Genomic DNA, 19,207 nt, shown 5'->3' with positions numbered 1-19,207 from the left:
AATTAAAATATTTGGCTTTAGCAGTGGCACCCTTTATCATTTTTTTCCCTAAATAATTTCAATGTGCTTTGTTTCGCCACTTACAGTACAACAATGGAGCAGAACAAAAAACGGGAAATGCATATAAATTAAGGTACACCCTGCCCCCCCCCCCCCCCCCCCATGTTTTTCCATGCTGTAGAGTGTTGGTAGGTCTTTTGCCCTTTTCCATTATTCTTCTCTGCAGTGTATCTGTGTGGGGAGGTTGATACAGAGCCCCGTCTCCTGACGATGATTCCCTCCCCACTAAGGAGCAGCGGTGCCTGACTGGTTTGTGCAGCAGTTTGTTATGGGCTGTCACTAGAGCTAAAGGGCTGGCTTTTTTTTCAGGTGTACATCCCTATTGGCGCTGCACCTCCCCGTGTAACTTTCGGCTCAAGACTTCGAAAGGGGATGGCAGACAAGTGCAGAACTGATTGTCAGACCCATTTGTCTTCCGTGACTATGACGCTCATGCACTTACTACTCCAAGTCAACCAGACCGTCCCTGAAAACGTTAACACATATGTATAGCTTTAATACTTCCTGGGCAAAGGCCTATAAGCATGGGGTCTGTCCCTGAAATCTTAACAGTCCTTGGTGGGAGATTCCAAAATGTATGTCAATTAGACATTTCATTACTGACATTTTCAAGGAATAACTTTAAAAATGAGATCTAACACAACCTTAAAAAAAACATAAGATCAGCTTCTCTGGGGGAAGTAATGCATTTCAATGTAAGAATAGCCAGTTCCTTGTTAAATGCAGAATACAGTGTTTATACACACATTTTTTCAATTTTTATTTTATCAAGACATGTGAGTGGATATGCTTTACATGTACAGTAATTTATATTCAGCTTTGTAGGCAGGCACTTTCATTTATCTGAGAAATGGTAGCATTTGTATTTCTTCACATGAATGGCCATAGGCCAAGACTGACAATGCTAAGCTTTTCTTACATACTAAAACCAAGCAGATTAACACTGTCACAGAAGGGCTTGACACTCTTGCAAGGTTCAAATGAGCAATTTTGCCATTTTGTTTCTCCTATCCTACCTGGTTTACAGGAGTCACTATCTTATTCTCACAGGGCTTTTATTCTTGGAATACTGCAATAATACTTTCTAGGACATTCGGTGAATGAGAACTAGTTATTAGCATTTCAAACTAATAGTCAAACCTGAACCTGTTATCGGCAAACATAAAAAGGTAAACCCTAATAGGAAAGTGTCAAGTGTCAGTACAACTGCTTGATACATCTCTTTATTACTGCTTTTAGTCACAGTGCTCTTGGTAGGTTCACTCTGTCAATGTCGAAACACAGAGGAAAAATAAAGATGAAAAACGAGGTAGGACTATAAATGTGGCTATGAAGTTGCAGGTAACAGTTACAGTATGTCATTAAGGTATTACAAAAGAGTCTAAATAAAATATTTTTTTCCTGCAGTGACAACTCTACTTTTTAAGCTGGTCGGGAAGAGAGCTGTTGTACTGATTGAACCGTATCATTCAAGGCTCAGCTGGCAAGCTCCAGAATGTCCATCCAAGCATTGTCACAGTCTTTATCCAGTGAAGAACGAAATACCTTTCTCTCTCTCCATCTACCACCTTGTTCTCTACTAGATTAAATTTGCTGTTTCAATTAGGCTTAGCATCATCCATGTTTGATGAGCAAGTCTATTAATTAATCTGGTGTGATTAATTAAAGGAGGTATTAGATGTTTTCATTGATTCCACCAGAGGTAATTATAGGAAAATGCATTCCTATGTGAAGATTCGTCACATCTGCATGGACGTACTAAAGCTTTAATTCACTGAGCCATGTTTAGAAATTTTATGTGAATTAATTTGCTCAGCTAATTTTAAAATTTTGTAAAGCAAATGGAACTGAGAAAACTGTTTGGGAGAACTTAGAAAAGCAGTTTTTGATTATTGGTAGTTGTAGTACCTTTAGTATATTCTAACTTAGATATTGTATTACAGTAAGCAACATGTACAGTATATGCATTAATGAACACTGAAAAATAAAGGGTTACATTTTGAGGGAAAATATTTTTTATAGGAATTGAATGAACTGAAACAGGATTGTTTCATATTGTCCCCTTATCGTCCTAGACTGTGTTATTTTACAACACACGTACAATATATTTCTTCAGTCGTACCTACTGTCACGATCGTTTCCCCCTTCTCTTAAGGGCGCTCCAGCCCTTCCTTGTTTGTTTCATCTCCCGCACCTGTTCCCTGTTCCAGCCCCTTTTCAGTTCCCCCTTAAAAGCCAGACCCTGACCCTCTGCTCTGGTTTCTGCACCAAGCGAGTCCGGGACCTGGATGCACCTGGCACCGTTAATGTTTTGGTTTCTGTTCCTGTTCCCCCCGCCGGTCCCGACCCGGTTCTGGTTTTAATCGTCTGTCTTGGATGGATCGCCTGGCCTTGGACTTTTTGCCCTGTTTTGGATTTCCCTTGTTGACTCATCTCTGGATTGTTTGCCTCGGCCACACCTCCCCCGACCACCAGCACTCCATGGACATGCCCCCTGTTTTCATTCCCGTCTCCTGCATGCAATTTTTTTCCATGTTTCCTCACTTTCCCCCGGATTGTGTCGTCTGCATAGGGTCCGGAAAGAACACATCCAGACACCTACCAAGCAAGTAGGCTACACAAAGGAAAGCAATCATTAGCTGATTGCATATACAGTATATTGTTAGTGTAAGGTATTGTGTCAGTATGGAGGCTGTAAATGGAATAAGCAGGAGGGTAATCACGTTCTGAAGAGAAAAATAAAAGAAGAAAAACATGACTTGGGTGTTGAATATTCTTCAAATGTGTATGTTAAACTCCCCTTGTTCCTTAAAATAATGTTATTTGTGTTTTAAAGAGTGAGCAGATAGGTTTTTTGAAAGTTTGAGAAATATTGTTCCTCAGGATAGTAAATGAGTTTAATCAATCATCTCATTTTATAAAATCACCAGGTGTGTGGTATTTTGGTACTGAACTGGAATTCAGTGAAATTTGAAAAAAAAATGAATTAAGTATCTGTATAACTAGCCATTCAGTACACATCATTTTAATTATCGCAAGAAGAACAAAGGAAATGAAAATGATAGAATAAAGAAGGTAGTTCTTATTGGTGCTGATTCAGAGCTACTATAATGTTCAGTGAAATATTTACAAAGCCCTTGAGCCAACAGCTGTCTTGTCTCTGTGAGTCAATTCTAAAGTGTCAATTTTCTAGCAAGATAGTGCAAGACCACAAAGAGCTTGTATTACAGTGACATGGCTTCAAGCAAACAGTGTCGAGGTCCAGTACAACAGATTAACACCTATGGTTCCAACTCAGCAATGCCATTAACAGAAGAAAACCAACCAAACATCTCAAGCAGGCTGCAGCATCACAGGAGGAGCAGAGTCACATCCCACAGCCACCTGTCCAGGCTGATCCGGTCGCTGGATTGTCTGAGTACTCAGGGAGGTCATACCCGATAGCAACCTTGTAATTTTTTCATCTGGCAGGGTGCCACGTTTCATACTAAAAAAATCATCATGGTTCTATGATCTTAATTTCTGTTTACGTTTTCTGTTTTTGCGTTTAATATCTATGTTTAAAACATTTGATTGAGATTGTATTAGGCCTGAGAGACATGTTTAGGAAATGCTGTCTGCTCACATCTAATAGGTGAAGTACTGTAAACTATCTGCGTGCTAGGAAAGTGTAAAATTGGTTGCATGTGGAAAAGGAGAGACTGGAGTAAAGCTGGTCGAAGAGAACGGAAGTGGTAGCCTTTTCAAAGCCTCTCCTTCTTTATACAGTATGTCTATAATTTACATAATACATAATTTGAACTTGAATCCACTTGATTCAAAAGACAGCTGAAAGGCTCCATTCTGCTTGTACGTAGCCTATGGTAATGCATAAGAAAATCTCTCCACCGACGGGTTTCTTTTTAATTCTAGCTGACACCAGCTCCTTGGTTCCTGTCAGAACAGCCAGTTCAGTGCGAATGGGTTATGTCTATGGAAGGCAGGACTCAAAGCCAGATTTTCTGTAATATTAACATGACCACCAACAAATCACCTTCATGTTTTCTTTTTAGTAAATTAAAACTTAACATGATCTGGCAGGGAGGCCTGGGGTGGAGAAGGCTGGGGCAGTTTTGATGTCAACACTTTGCTGGCTTCCCTTGAAAGGTCAGGAAAATAATCGGTTTAAGCAGGAGGGAACCTGCAGCGATTTATGCAATGGCTCAAGTATCGGTCCTGAGGCTGCAGCCTGGTAGAGCTTCATTCTGACACCATTGATGTGCCACAGGACAGTTCCATCAACAATGAACTGGGCACAATGCCTCGCTGTGCAAGGGATTTTGAACATCATTGCAATTAACGATGGAAAAGAAACATGAAGCTGCAGAAAAACTAGCAATCGTTACTCAGATCAACCCTTGTCTATGTCTAAGGACAAAAAAAAGGCACAGCTTCTCTTTAGAGAACCTAAATGATTTATTACAAGAATTTTAATCAAAAGACTGAAAATAAAATGCAAATGAACTGTAAGATCTTTAAAGACTTCAGTGATGATGTTTGAAACACATCATATATAAATAAGAATTTCGGGAAGATTGAAAGGAACAGGCAGTCCGCTCAAGATGTACAGTACAAGCACATAGCAGAAAGAGTAACTAAAGGTTAGTGAAAAAAAACAATAAAAATGTAGTCTCTTTAGTAATTACACAGTGTCAGTGAATCGCATGCAGAGCAGTTAATAATTGAAATCACATCGCGGTGGTGTTAAACCAAGAACAACTTGGAGCAAAATTAATTATTTACAACTCAGAGTCTCCGTTTATAAACTACATGTCAAAAATGAGATGTAAGAAAGGTATTTGGGCCCCCGATTCCTGGTGAGGAATTCTGAATTCAGAGGTTAAGCTCAAAATCAATGTATACAGGATATGTACAGTATTACAGGCACATATACATACAGACTTACTGACTAGCTTTATACAGTATTTCTGTTTTACACTGGCTGTGGTTTAAGCCATTACAGTTTATTTGTCAGGAAAGCGTTGTTTACCGGACCCTATGCAGATGACACAATCCAGGGTTGAGTGAGGAAAACACGGGGGGAAAAGCATGCAGGGGTCAGAAATGAAAACAGGGGGCGTGTCCATGGTGCGCAGGTGTTCTGTGGGGTGAGTCCGGGGCAAGCAGTCCAAAACAGAGTCCAAAGGGAAATCCAAGAGGGAGGCAAAAGGTCCAAAGCCGAGTCCATCCGAGACGAGGTCAAACAGGATTAAAAACCGGAGTGGGATCCGGTGGAGGGTCGGGGGGAACAAGTAGGGAACGGGACCAGACGCTCAGATCCCGGCCTCGCTTGGTGCAGGAACCAATGCAGAGCCTGGAACAGAGTGGGCGTCTGGCTTTAAAGGTGGGCTGGAAGAAGGCTGGAACAGGGGAGCAGGTGCACAAAATCAAGTCCGAAGTGAAAGAGCTGGAGCGCCCATAAGGGGGAGGGACTACAATCGTGACATTATTTGCCTGTATTATAGAAATATTAGTAACTGCATACAGTAGGTAGCGGCATGCAAAGGAACATGTAAAGGTTTATTCCCTGCTGGAAAGAAAAGAAAAGACACACCCGAAGAAGGCTCCACAGCCGAAATGTTGTGTTTCTTTTCTTCTCTTTTGGCATGGAATAAACCTTTACTTTAGTAAACAAGACAAGCTGACTTAATTATTTTAAAGAAAACAAACAGTTCTAATAGTTCTACCATGCCAAAAATGCTATTCATAATATTGTACACATATGTGTACTTGTTCTGTATGAAATTATTGCACGCTACTGTAAGAGAGTCCTCCCATTGAGAAACACTGTTTATCTCCTATTGGCATGTTTCAAATACAAAGAAAATGCCTTACTTGCTGAATTTTAACTATGACATAAGGGGTTCAGCTGGGTTCAATTTATGCAGTTGTCCTTTTATTTCTTTAAAAAATCTGAATCAAATCTAATCCTGAAAGGTGCTATATGAACCCTTCCACAACAATATTTTATTGTACGGCATGACAGATCGCACAGTCTTGATCAACTTCTTTGCACGAGGTGCAAAAAGATAAAATGGTCATCACTTACGGACTGTTGTGCCATAAATCAAAACTTTAATGAGATATGGTGGCAGATATATTCACATCCTCAATAAATCACACTTATTTCTCATTCAAGAGTCAATTACTTGACAGACTACAAATAGCTCTCCAACAACCTTGTAGGATATGTTTGGAGAAAAAGAAAAAAGCCTTTGCACTCTGAATTGAGTTTTAAATTAAAGATTTATACTGGTATTTTGTCAAACAGTTTAAACAATTTTTGCACTAGAAAATATATGCTGGTATTAGCTTTAAAAGTGAATTATTCTATTTAGTTTTAGAAAAACCCATCCAGTCATGGCAGTATCTAAGGGTACGGTAGTTTATGTAGGTGTTAATTTGAAATAGAAATTTAAAATTTTGATCCTAAAGATTGTAGATAATCATTTGTACCAGCTGCTTTCTTGCACTAACAAACTTGTTTTTAATTTACTGTACTAGTTCATACACATACATACAGTAATAGCTCAAAAATCCCCCCTTAGCTCTTTCTTACATACATATACGCAAACTTAGTCACAATGTTTACCGACCTGTTTAAAATGGTCCTCCATCATCCTAGAGCACTGGACCTCAGTATAAGAATAATCCAGTGCCTTATTGCTTTTATTGTTATTCTTAATTGAATATCAGATAGTATATTTTACTGTTGTGTTTAACATTTCTCATGCACAACATTATTTCCTGATGTTGTGTATCAAGAGTAATTCTTCACTGCTGTGTTTTTTTAGTTTTCTGTCTTTTCCACCATTTTGAGTGAGGCTACAGGTTACTCTTTCTGCCTCTGGCTCAAATGGACTCCTGTCAGTCCACTGTGGGGAGATGGGGGCGGGGCTTAGTTTTTAACCTGACACTCATGTTGCAGTTTTCAATCATAGTTTAGATCACCTCAGCTCACCTCACCTGATCTGTGTGCTGGTATACAGTCTGGTTTTCTCAAGGCCTGATTGAAAACTGTTCCCCACAAAGCTAGGATTTTGGCTGTTTTCCATCGTCTGTTCTCCTTCTTATTTTATAAATATATTTTTGCACTGTGGAGTTTTGTTAAATGGATGCCTGTTTCATTTTTGATGTGCAGTGCAGTCCAGAGTTCTTCTGTGACTTCTGTGTCTGACCTTGGCGTACAGCAAGGCAGTTTTGTAAATCTGACAGTTTAGCGGAAAATGTAAGTATACTAATAAACTGAGCTACCCTCTGAGTATTTCAGCAAGGAAAAAAGTCCTAAATTACTCTGAATATATTAGTAGGCTCTTTACAAGGAGTAGTGGTAAGGGAATCTAGACTCTCAACCAGAGGGTCGCAAGTTCAAATGACAGTTGGGACATTATTGCTGTATCCTTGAGAAAGGTACAGTACCTTACCTAAAGTGCTCTAGCAAACTTCATCAGCAGCTAGCAGCTACTGTACACCAGTTGGCAGTAAAATTTGTACATAAAAATACAGAACATCTGTACATTCATCAATTAATTTTCAAGCCACTTCATCCAAATCAGGGTAACAGAGCTGGGGCTTCTGTTGGAGCCAGAGCCTATCCCAGCAAGCATCAGTCCATTGCAGGGCACACACAGACAGACACAAAAACAGGACCATTTTTCCCAGAAGCCAGTTAAAGTACCAGTACAGTATGTCTTTAGACTGTGGGAGGAACTGGAGGAAACCCTTGTGAATACAGGAAAAACATACAAACTCCCTAGATAGTGCAATAGATCCAGAACTGACCCCAGGTCCCCAGCACGGTGAGGCTGCAATCCTAACAAGTGTGCCATGCACAAAAAATCAAAATAATATGAACACATTAGGTCATTTACATTTGATCTAATGAGAACACCAACAGATGTGGCACATATCAGCTTTTATTGATCAACCGCTGAGTGTGTTTGGCCTGGCTGACCTCATTTGACTTGGCCTTGAAACCTCATGCTTTTCATAGCGGCATCTGGTGACGAGGGGCAAACAAATTGCAAAGTCATTCTAACAGATGATTTGTCTTCTATTTACATTTTGTACTGGAACAAAACAATTCTGAACTAGCCCTTAATGCATATACTGTACTTTGGCTTTTGCGTATATAATAAATAAGAGGATAGATCTATATGTCAGATTGTTAATTTGAGTAAAATCTAATGTCTTTAAGACATTAAAACCTCAACACTGTATTGTAACCAAAAGCAACATACACACACAAACACACACACACACACACACACACACACAAACACACACACACACACACACACACGCATACAGTATACCACATACTCCCCCTCAAGGACATTTGTGTGTTCAAGGTGAGAGGAGTCAGGTTATCCCTACAAGGTTGGTTTTAACAAGGCAGCTTTGAAAAGGCAGGTAAGGTCTGCTCTAGCACTACCTCTTGGGCTTGATTAGAGTTAGCAAAAACAGCAACCGATGAGCACAACAGAACCAAGGCTCCTGACCTTTCCATCCTCCACAGAGGTGCTGGTCACTTAAGCAATGTGGTGCCTGTTTCATTGATAGGCACACACACTTGTAACTTTATTTTAAGGCAATGAAGTCACTGCAATCATAATTTCAAGAAAGTGTCATTATGTCTAAATACGCATAGTCATTACTTCCATGGTTGCTTAACTTAAAACTGATTAATACTTATCAAGAAACAAGCTCAAATTATAATATGCACATACATCATGGCAACATTTTACATAACTGTTACTCTAAACACAGCGTTATTATAGTAATTATTCTTTTTTTTTTGGATATTCAGTGTTTTAAAAATGTTTCATTAGTAAAAATCTTCCCAATATAACATATTCATCCCATATTTATTTTGCATCTTCACCCTCAAAACCACAGAGGGACAGATTCTCTAGAAATAGCTGCAATTTGTTTCCTTATTCCTAATTAATGGTCTTGTTAAACAAAAATCTGGGAAGGAGGTCAAATTCTAATCTCATAATTACTCTCTCCTACTTATAAATACTCTCAACTCTGCACTCAGCATTCGGTCTCATTGCAGACAGATGTCTCTTGACTCAGCATTGCTAAGACCTTACCTTTCTCCCGTTTGCCTTCTTCAAGCTTTCTCACCTCTTCTCAAACAAGCAGTTCTTTGACCTCAAAGTCTCCACAGAGAACAACCGTCTCTCTGCACCTGTTATGCCTTTTGTTCCTTTCCTTCCAGTTTTCCTGAGGTAATCAACCCCCCCTTCTTCCCATGAAGACTCGGAAACAACTGTTTCCCATGTTTTCTGCCTCTCCCACTTTCCCTATTTGCTCTGTTCTCTTCCTCCCCCCTCCCATTTCTCTCTGTTTCTGATCATGCATCCAACCCTTCAAACTTGCAGCCCCACCCTGTCTTTGCTGTTTTGTCTCTCACCTTTCCACAATGTACCTTTTTGTTGTGCCTGTAGGTCCCCACCAGTCGTGGACACTCACTCCACCCCAAAGGAGTTGTCTGCTCTGCAGTCTGGATCTCCTTGTTCACAGCCCTTGCTGCACCTGGTGCCTGCGCATCTGTTGCAGCCCCGGCTGCTGTGGTCTCTCCCCACCCCCCTGTTGGTGTCCAACTGGTGCGGTGTCAGTGCTCGGATTTCCCCTATTCCAAAGCTTCCACTTGCTAATGCATCTGAGATTTTTTCTTCTTTTGTGGGGGGTCCACTTGGAAGAAGACTACATCCATTCATTTCTATCAAACATCTGAATGCTTAAGCTCTCTACTCATTCCTTCCTACTTCCATGTCTGTCTTCCTTTGCCCACCACAGAGTTCCAGTCTCAAGTTTGCTAGGCTATGGCGGCTGTACTGCCTCCTGTTTGCTGACTTGCATTCCATCAGCTGTATCATATACGCTTCTCATTCATGCCGTGCTACATGTACATTTTGTGCGGTTCCTGCAAATCTTGGCACCCAAAGTAACTAGCTCTTAGTTCTGAGTGAAAAGAAATCTGTGTCTGTGTTTTATGAATCCGTTTGATGGCTGTGACAGCATTATCAGTACTGTCATTTCCTCAGCTGGGTGAGTTAACATTAAAGTATTTAGTACACCGGCTGTTATTAGACTTGACCGAACTACTGAAGAGTGTTTTCAAGTTTTTGAATTATTATTATTTTTTTTTTAGAATTTAATACATTTAATATTTTCCTTGACTAATTTACAGGTATTTTTCATTGTTCATATCTGACTTACATAAACATTGTTTCTGTTTGTGACTGATTATACAGTACCTTTCAGTGAAGGTACTTATGGACTCCAATTTCCAAATGTCTCTCTAGTGAGTGAATGTGCTGTTTTCAAAAGTTAAGCCTTTCACTTTGGAGCATCAGGCCTTTAATCTCATCCCCAAGCTTCATTCCCTAGTTGACAATTAGACAACTGGATCAGTGAATGGAATAGTGATGAACTTGGGTTTGGAAGCTGGACCTTTCCAGATGGGTGATACCGAAGGTGGAGACAGGGGTTCGGAATGAACAGAGGAGTTGTGAAGTTTCCTCTGAGGAGAATCGGATCATCCCGGTATTCATTGTTTGACTAAGCATCAATTGTAATGCAATGGCAGTAATGTGGCTTGTCAGCTCTGATAAAATTATGTATCTATCACTAAGCCTTGCATAAGAACTTTCATTACCATGGAGTGATTACAATTTGTCCTTAATTTAGGACTCATCAGGCTGAAGAATTCATCATTAACACATGGTGGGTAGAGCAGGAGAAGGTTTTATAGGTTCTTTGCAAATAATATATTAATTTAGAAACACATATGGGCACACAGAAATATCCATACACATGTACAGTATGTCTTTGTCCATAGTGCATACATATTGTATATCCATACATATGTCTATAGAGAAATACATGTATTTCTCTATATACATATGTATATAGGCTTTTCTGTTTATATCATAGACATATTGCTAAAAACCTGGGTACATAATGTAAGTGAAAACATTAAGACTAAATAAACTATTTATTCAAAAAATAAAAAGACTTATGTTTTGTTTTCTTCTTTTAATATTAATTTCACCTAGAACCTGACTGTCAAAAAATGCAATCATACATGAATTGATAAAGCAGTTAGTTTAATTTGCTTTGTAATCATGCCAAAGTTATGTTGCTATTTGATGATCATTAGTGGCAATAATTGAATTTTAAACCGAAAACAATCAGAGGATTTGTGTAGCCTTGATGAGCAAAGACATAAAAGGCCATTTTTGTTATCGATTTAAATTCCCATCCCTGAACAATCATTATATTGCAGTCATAAATATTATTATGTTTTGCAAAAACAAGGATTAATACAAAGTATTCATGTTAGACTTTTAGATGAACCATAATAATAAATTTACAGGTTTCATACCTGTTGAAATGTATGATACCAATTCATCTATCGAATTACTGTATTAACTTGACTAAACATTCTAGAACAATGCATGCTGTAATTAGAATTTACTTCAAGTTCATTTAAATGCATTTATGACTTCTGCTTTCCACAAGAGAGTTGGTAGCTGTTCAAACAGATACCATGAAAAAATATGCTTCCTTAATATTAGTCTCCTCCCAACCACAGAACTGCAGATCAAGAATGTCTTTTGAACATTAGATGATTGAATTACTCACAAAACACACTGATGAGTACAGTTAATATCCTTTCTGAATTTAAAATTGGATATAAAGTCCCAGGAAAGCTGCACAATGACGATATAGCACAGATTTTCGCAGTGCTTAGACTGAAACCTCCGTCTCCAGAATGCAAATTGCGCAATTCACAAAGTACCGAAGCCCTGAAGCAGAAGATTTGAATGCCCTTGAGAGACCAGAGAAGTGACATCCCCAGAATAGGTACTTTGGTACCTATGTACTCTCTTGCACTCTCGCTCTCTTGCCTCAGGAATTGCTAGTTACCAGCCTTTCATAACCCAGTATCCAAAGAGTCACAGAATAGCTGATGTGTGTTCAAGTTTGATTACAGCCAAATAATAGCTAATATACATGACTATATAGCCTTGTCTGTTGAAGTGTATTAACAACTTTTAGTACAAAGCTGTTGCATGCACGTGAGGTGACAAATGCACCTTCGAGTCAGACTTGTGCCGTTTAATTTTTCTTTGTAAGCTCTTGAACTTTGATTGCAGGATCAGATATACACTTTGAGCTCCTTTAATACGCCGTCAGTATGATTCTTGAAATCTTGAACCATTGTAAGCATTCTTTTTTTTTAGCTGTTCAGCCTTTTGTCAACAGCAGGCACAGCTCTCAGATAAGAGGACCAGAGAAATCAATTCCACGCTAATTGATTCGGCCTCTTTCTCCACAGTTTCAATATCTGCTCAGTCTCCATGCCTGGAGTTTCAATTTCCTGTTGCAGTCACATTGACGCAGTCCCAAATGGACAAAAAAATGAGATTCCAATGGAAGACCATGAGCATGTACCCATCAATCACCCATCAATGTGTTTAAAACAACAGCTAACAAGGCCACTGCATCACTGGTAATGTGCACTTGCTGAAACAAAAAGAGAAAAGCAGTGCAATGACAGTGAGACTACAGGCTACTTTCACCTGTATACCCAATTTAAATGCCATAGGTTTCTTTAACCATTCTTTTGGAGATAATGTACAGTAGATGGATTTCTTTTCCAGAAGTCTGGAAAATAAAGATTAAGATGAAATCTATTTTTACTCTATTTAGAGAAAAAACTCTAGTATCTGTTTCTTAGCACCACACCTTTCTCACCAGTTTCCTATTCTAGCAACATAAGGAATTGTGAATCTCTGTTTCATATACTGTATGTTAATAAAAAAAACAGGACTATGTACCATAAAAAGAGTCCTTAGTACCCACAGTACTGCTAGAATCTTGATTTTAAAACATTTCAACCTCAGTATTATTTTAACACAAGATTCTTAAGGTAATACTGCATTATTGGTTGACATACCCTGTGCAAATTGAGGATAGTCTGTTTCTGCTACCCTGAATTGTTTCCCATGCAGTCAGTCTACACACATTACAACGTCAAGTGCTTTCTGTATCGCCTCCGTCTTATTGACTCTTTAAACAAGGAGAAATGGCAGGACTCTTCAGCAACAGAAGGCAAACGAGCGCTCAAAACATGCCGCTGCGAGGAATGAAAGGTGACTCAGAAAGAGACGAGGAGCGAATGCAGTTATTTATGAGGAAAAATCAATGTGGCTGACATGACGAACAGTCACACGTTACAGGGCACTGACATGACACTCGATAGAAGATATATCAAGTTTTGTGGGTGTTAAATCCACAGTCCTTTTTTCCCATTTTCCAATTCCAGTTTTTCTTTAGTTTGAAGTGGAGGGTGAAACTTTTGAAAAAAAAAGTCTTGATTTGTTCAGTAACCTCTCTTGAATCTGACTAGGCCCCTGTGTTGATACTGTATGAATAATTCCTGAGAAATGACAGAAAAGAAGAAAAAGAAGGGCATGCTAAGTGAATGACCATTGGAAAATAATTGATTTGATCTCATCTCTAGACTCCTGAAGCAGTGTTAGCCTCAGAGATTGGCATAGCCCATGCCGAGGAAGTCTAATGAATTTCTGTACCATGCTGTTCATAAGATTACTACAAATTCTCATCGGAATTTGGTAGTTTTGAATGACAGAACTAGAAAGCAGAGGGTCTCTTTAGGAGCAGACATTGACTTAGTCTCCTGGAAGAGTGTTGATGTTCGGCAGATATCATATATTTTTTGTTAGAAAATTGCAGAGACACAGGAGATGAATAAAGTCCAATAACCTCTACAACACTTGCTAATACTATTGCAGCTACTACTAATACTGTTACTACTATTCCAGCTCATACTACTGCTGCTATTGCTATCACTACTGCTGCTAACAATATTTTTAGTTGTTAAAAAGCCATTTCTAAAGTCATGTAGAATGTCACTTTTTTACATGGTTATACTGTAATTTAAAATCCTTCTCTTCCAATATACTGTACCAATACGCTTGGTGATGCAGTACAACTCAGAGTTTTGCAAGCAAGTTGTTGTTTCTCTTAACTGAATGTTTGAAAACATACACTCTATGGAAGTTTGACTTTTTACTTTTCTTTTCTTTTTTGGGGGGGGTGGGGGTGGGTGGGGTGCAGGACCCATCATTTTTTCATAATAAAAGTAATTTTCTTTTATAGTGCAGCATCATCTCTACATCTGTGCCCAATCATTTGTTCTGTTCTCTGCAGAATCTACTGATCCAGCTTGTCTACAGGGATCTTTTCTACAGAAACACTCTTGTTTCTACCCTTCGGGTCTGAAAAATGGTGCTTTAAAATTTCAGGGGACACATCTCAAAGCAATCATTACTTTATAGAGGACAAGAAGGTGAAATAACCATTAGCTTCAACAATGAAATTTGTAGAAAAAATTATACTGACCTGCAGCTCTGTGGCACTCCACAAAATGGACATTTCTAAAATGTTTTCAAAGGCATGAGATTACGCAGCATTCTTATAAGTTTATCACGTGCTTCTCTCATTAAGTTTTTATTTTTTGGCAAACTGTGTGAAAAATAGTGAAAAGTGTAGGAAAGTTAAGCAGGATCTCTGTTATGCATGGTAATGCACAGAGATGTGTGGTGAGGGCTTATACAAACTACGGGAAACCACTGCAGTGGTGTTGTGAACATAGTAAGAGGTCTGATAAGATACAGTGTAAATTTACCATGATAAATAGATACATAGATGTATTGTATGGCATTTAGAATGAAAAAATCTGATAAAATGTACACTAATGAACTATAAGGAGGAGTATGCACATAAACACATACTGTAGTTGATTGTGTTTTCTTTGAAGAAAAGTTAAAGATATTTTCTTTGGACTGTCCTTCCATGTGCTCGAGGAGACAAGCTGATGAGCCGTTAAGTCAACGAGGTGATTGCTGACGGATACAGAAAACACAATTAATTAAGAACTGGCGCTAATGATTCCACTTAGCCCACAACCTCAGAGCTTTAGTGTGTCACATCGTATCTCTTACTTTGAACTCAAAAATGGTCATTTGGAGCAGCGCACTTTAAAGAATGAAAAAAAAAACTTACATAGTGAAAAAGTAAGGAAATTCTTTATGCTAAATATAGCAGTCAGGGAATCTATTTCTATGGCTTTGGCAATAACATTTGTGAAAGGGAATATGACGTAAAAATGGGGAAAAACAAAACCTTTATAGGGCACAAAATGCCACAAACACTTGATAGAGAGAAGATATACCCCCTGGTGGTGTCTGGATAAATCTAAGGTGATAGAAACCTTAATTGTATATGATTTGAAGGACTGATGAAAACTGTCACAACTAGCCCAGCTAAGTGTCATGTGTTTTGTTGTGAGGAGTGACTGTACTTGCATGACTCTGTTCTTCTTTTACACCGCAGAGTAATGTGCACCTGTAATACATACTGTACCTTCTCTCGGTTTCTTGATGAGGGAGGAGTTCAGGAATCTTATACTATAAAAAGCAAAACTGAAATATTAAAAAATTTCAATTTGTAATTCAATTTGAGTAAACAAATTACAGTAGATACAACTTAAATACTTCTAAGATATTTTCTTAGATACAAATTAATAAAGTTAAAGATATTAGCATGGAGCTGCATTTGTGTGAGATATACAAAGGAACAGATACAGGTTAATTTCACAGTGAAAAGCAGAAAGATGAAAAAGCACATTTTAGCTTCAGGTCTGAGGTACAAAGAAGACTCCACAGCCCAAAAATGGTCTTATTTCATTTTACTCTTTAACATGCAATTAACTTCTACATGTTCCTTAATATGCAGTACATAATATTTTACAGATATACAGCCAAGTTCAGCAAGAAAGACATGATGCTTCATGTAACCTAATTAATTATTAAAAGGATTAAATCACTACTCTGGCTGTAGATATTCTAATAACAGTTTATTAGTCAGCTGTTTCTTCTTACTTCTCTATTAGCTTGCATCAATTATGTATCATCTGTCATTTAGCTTTTCCAGAGATTTAACATGCTGTAAATCCTGCTTTCTCTGTGTATGTGTGTTTCCTTTCCAAATTATCGTAATCATCTCTCCTGTCCATGTGGACCAGGTTGACAAGACCCCACCACCCACCTTGTCATAATAATAATTAATTCCTTACAACTATATAGTGCTTTTCTGGACACTGCAGAACACGTTACAGGTAATGGGGACTCCTCTCCACCACCACCAATGGGCAGCACCCACTTGGATGATGTGACAACAGCCAAAGTACACCATTCACTCACCACAGATCAGCTCTCAGTAGGGAGGAGAACAGAGTGATGAAACCAGTTCAGAGATGAGGATTATTAGGAGGCCATGATGGTTGAAAACCGGAGGGAAATTTGGCCAAGACACTGTGATTAACACCCCTACTCTTTTTGAGAAACACCCTGGGATTTTTAATGACCATGGATAGTCAGGACCTTAGTTTTCATCCTTTTACAGTATAGTGTCCCCATCCCTATAATGGAGCATTAAGATCCACAGAGACCGCAACGTGAGTGCTCCCTACTGGTCCCACTAACACCTCTTTCAACAGAAACCTTAGCTTTCCCAGGAGGTCTCCCATGCAGGTACTGCTCAGGCTCACACCTGCTGAGCTTTAATTTGTTGCCAGTTGTAAGCTGCAGCGTGATACAGTATATCAGCTGGCATCAAGAGGAATGAGCCAGGGAGCTGCTGCAAGAGTGAAACTGGAGTGAGAGAGGGGTGTGAGTGCAGAGGGAGAGCTCGGCAATTTCGTGTTGGAAAACAGAATTGGGCGAGACCCCTAAATTTATGTTAGAAAACACCATACATAACTAATACTTGAAAGTTAAAAAACAGAGGCCAGAGGCACTATTGACTATCAAAGAGCAGTGGGTCAGAAGGGATAGCAGTCTGACATGAATGTAAATGGTAGTAGAAAGAGGGATTTCAGATTTCAAGAAGTCTTGAGATGGATTTGAAGTAATGAATGTGTAGAAAGCTTGAGGAGCAATGCTCTGATTCTGACAGTTTGGTGGAAGCTGAGTGAGGAGTGAAGGAGGAACAATAAAGAATTGAAAGCCAGAAATGTCTGTCTCCGATGAGGTCAAAATGAAAGAAGCACAGATAATGTGCTTGACAGGTAATATACTGTATTAATGGGTAGGATGTGAACAAAATTAGAATTTGTCCTTCTCACGAATATCTGTTGAAAAACACTGTTAAGACTGTAAGAAATGACAAGCTGAAAAAAAAATGTATATGGAGCAGATCTTTTCAATGCGCCTTCAAGTTAGGATTAAAAGGAATGTTTTCAACTTGTTGCTTTTTACAGTCCACCTATAAACCATCTTACAGGGCTCTAGTTAATGTTTTGTAAAATGTTGATGGCAAAAAGCAAGACATTAAACAAATGTTTTTCGTCCAAGGCAGCTGTTTGTAGAGCTGAGCACTGGAATTTCTCTGGAATCCCAAAGCTTTTGTATATTTTTTTGCATGTGTCACAATTTTAGCAATTAAATGTCCGTTTGGTCGGTGGCCAGATTCTTTGCACTTTATCATCAGGAAAGAGGCTTAGCCATGATTAGATTTTTTCAGCATTTTCAAACTGATATCGCTGACATTTTCAAAAGATTTTTTTAACTTAATTGCAACGATGGTGTTCTACTAATGTATTACTTCTGTAGGAAATGTCATATATCAAATTCAATACAATTTACTAAAGTGGCCTGTTCTCTGTTCCTTTCTGTATGCAAAACACATTTCCATTATACTGTAGTTCTTATAATCAATTCCTGCAGTCTTAAAGTATGCTGGAGAACTCATTTCTTATTATTTTTGGAAATGTTACTCTTGTTTCTTTCTATGCACCTGAAGATTAGAGATGCCAAGAGCTGTTGAACTGTACTCCCAAGAGACTTGGAACGGGATGGGCGGATTGCACATCTAAATCTTTTATAAATTACTCTAGGATTTTTACCAGGAAGGTCCTCCTGCCGTTTATTGAGCAGCTTGTCTAGTTGTGTCTGCAGGAAGGTTATCATTAATTAGCACCACGATGCTGGTCAACTACAGCGATACTGTCTACGTTCAAAGGTACCATGCAAACCCTAGCAGTCAGTCCTGAGCATCAAGCTCATGATTAACTGGACACCTCCGCACCTCAGTGCCACTAGGCAAATATACTCCACCACTTCAGAGAAATGGAGCTCACAAAAGAAACTGGCATGAAATGTACTGGACCCTTTGGTGAGGGTTGATGTTTATGAATGATCAAAGTTCCAGGTGCTCTCCGCTCTTCAATATCCTCAGCGGACGGAAGCAGGCCATGCCAGGCGATTCCTCGGGCGTGTGTCCTTGAAAGCTGAGTGGGCCAGGGGTCTGTGGTATAATCCTCCTGTAATGAAGTTTATGAGTTATAGGTTTCATAAAGCAGGAGTTGTATTACAGCGTCGTGAAGCTCAGCAAGCGAGAGCTGTGCTTCGGCGAGGTGAGAAATTGCTGACAGCTCCCTGAGTATTGCAGATGGCACACATTCACCTTCATAAGCAGCTTGTGCCATTAGTCTTCTTTATCCTGTCGCTGTTGCCTTTTTATGTGTCCTTCATGCCATCCCATGATTGACACTTTGGGATCGAAGGGGAGATGAATCATTAATTGTGGAAAGGGAATGTGACAGCTGAAGAGGTCTGTGATTATTACTTCTGTTTCTCCTCTTCTCATTCCCTAAGATTCCAGCTTTGAGCTTTCTTCTGGGGCTGGTGGACTAGGTGGAGACTCGGAAGCACAGATGCACTAGCCAGAAGCAAGGTGCCGGGAAATTATTGGTATATCCAGCATAATTCATTTTATATTTTTTATATTATAATTTCATTTGAATTCCCCCTCAACCCCACACACACATCTATGAGATTGAAATATTCTGTACTACAGATGGTAGACACATACATAAAACATATTTTGCTATGTTTTTGACCAATAGAAAAATATTAAGAATTAATTTGAAAGGATTTATGTTTTTTTTAAATTACATTCAGCTATAATTAACTATACATGAGTAATTAAATTAAAGTGCACT

Source organism: Atractosteus spatula, chromosome 14 (genome assembly GCF_055471065.1).
Source record: "Atractosteus spatula isolate fAtrSpa1 chromosome 14, fAtrSpa1.hap1, whole genome shotgun sequence".
Lineage (NCBI taxonomy): Eukaryota > Metazoa > Chordata > Actinopteri > Semionotiformes > Lepisosteidae > Atractosteus > Atractosteus spatula.
Note: the sequence above shows the minus strand (reverse complement) of the source record.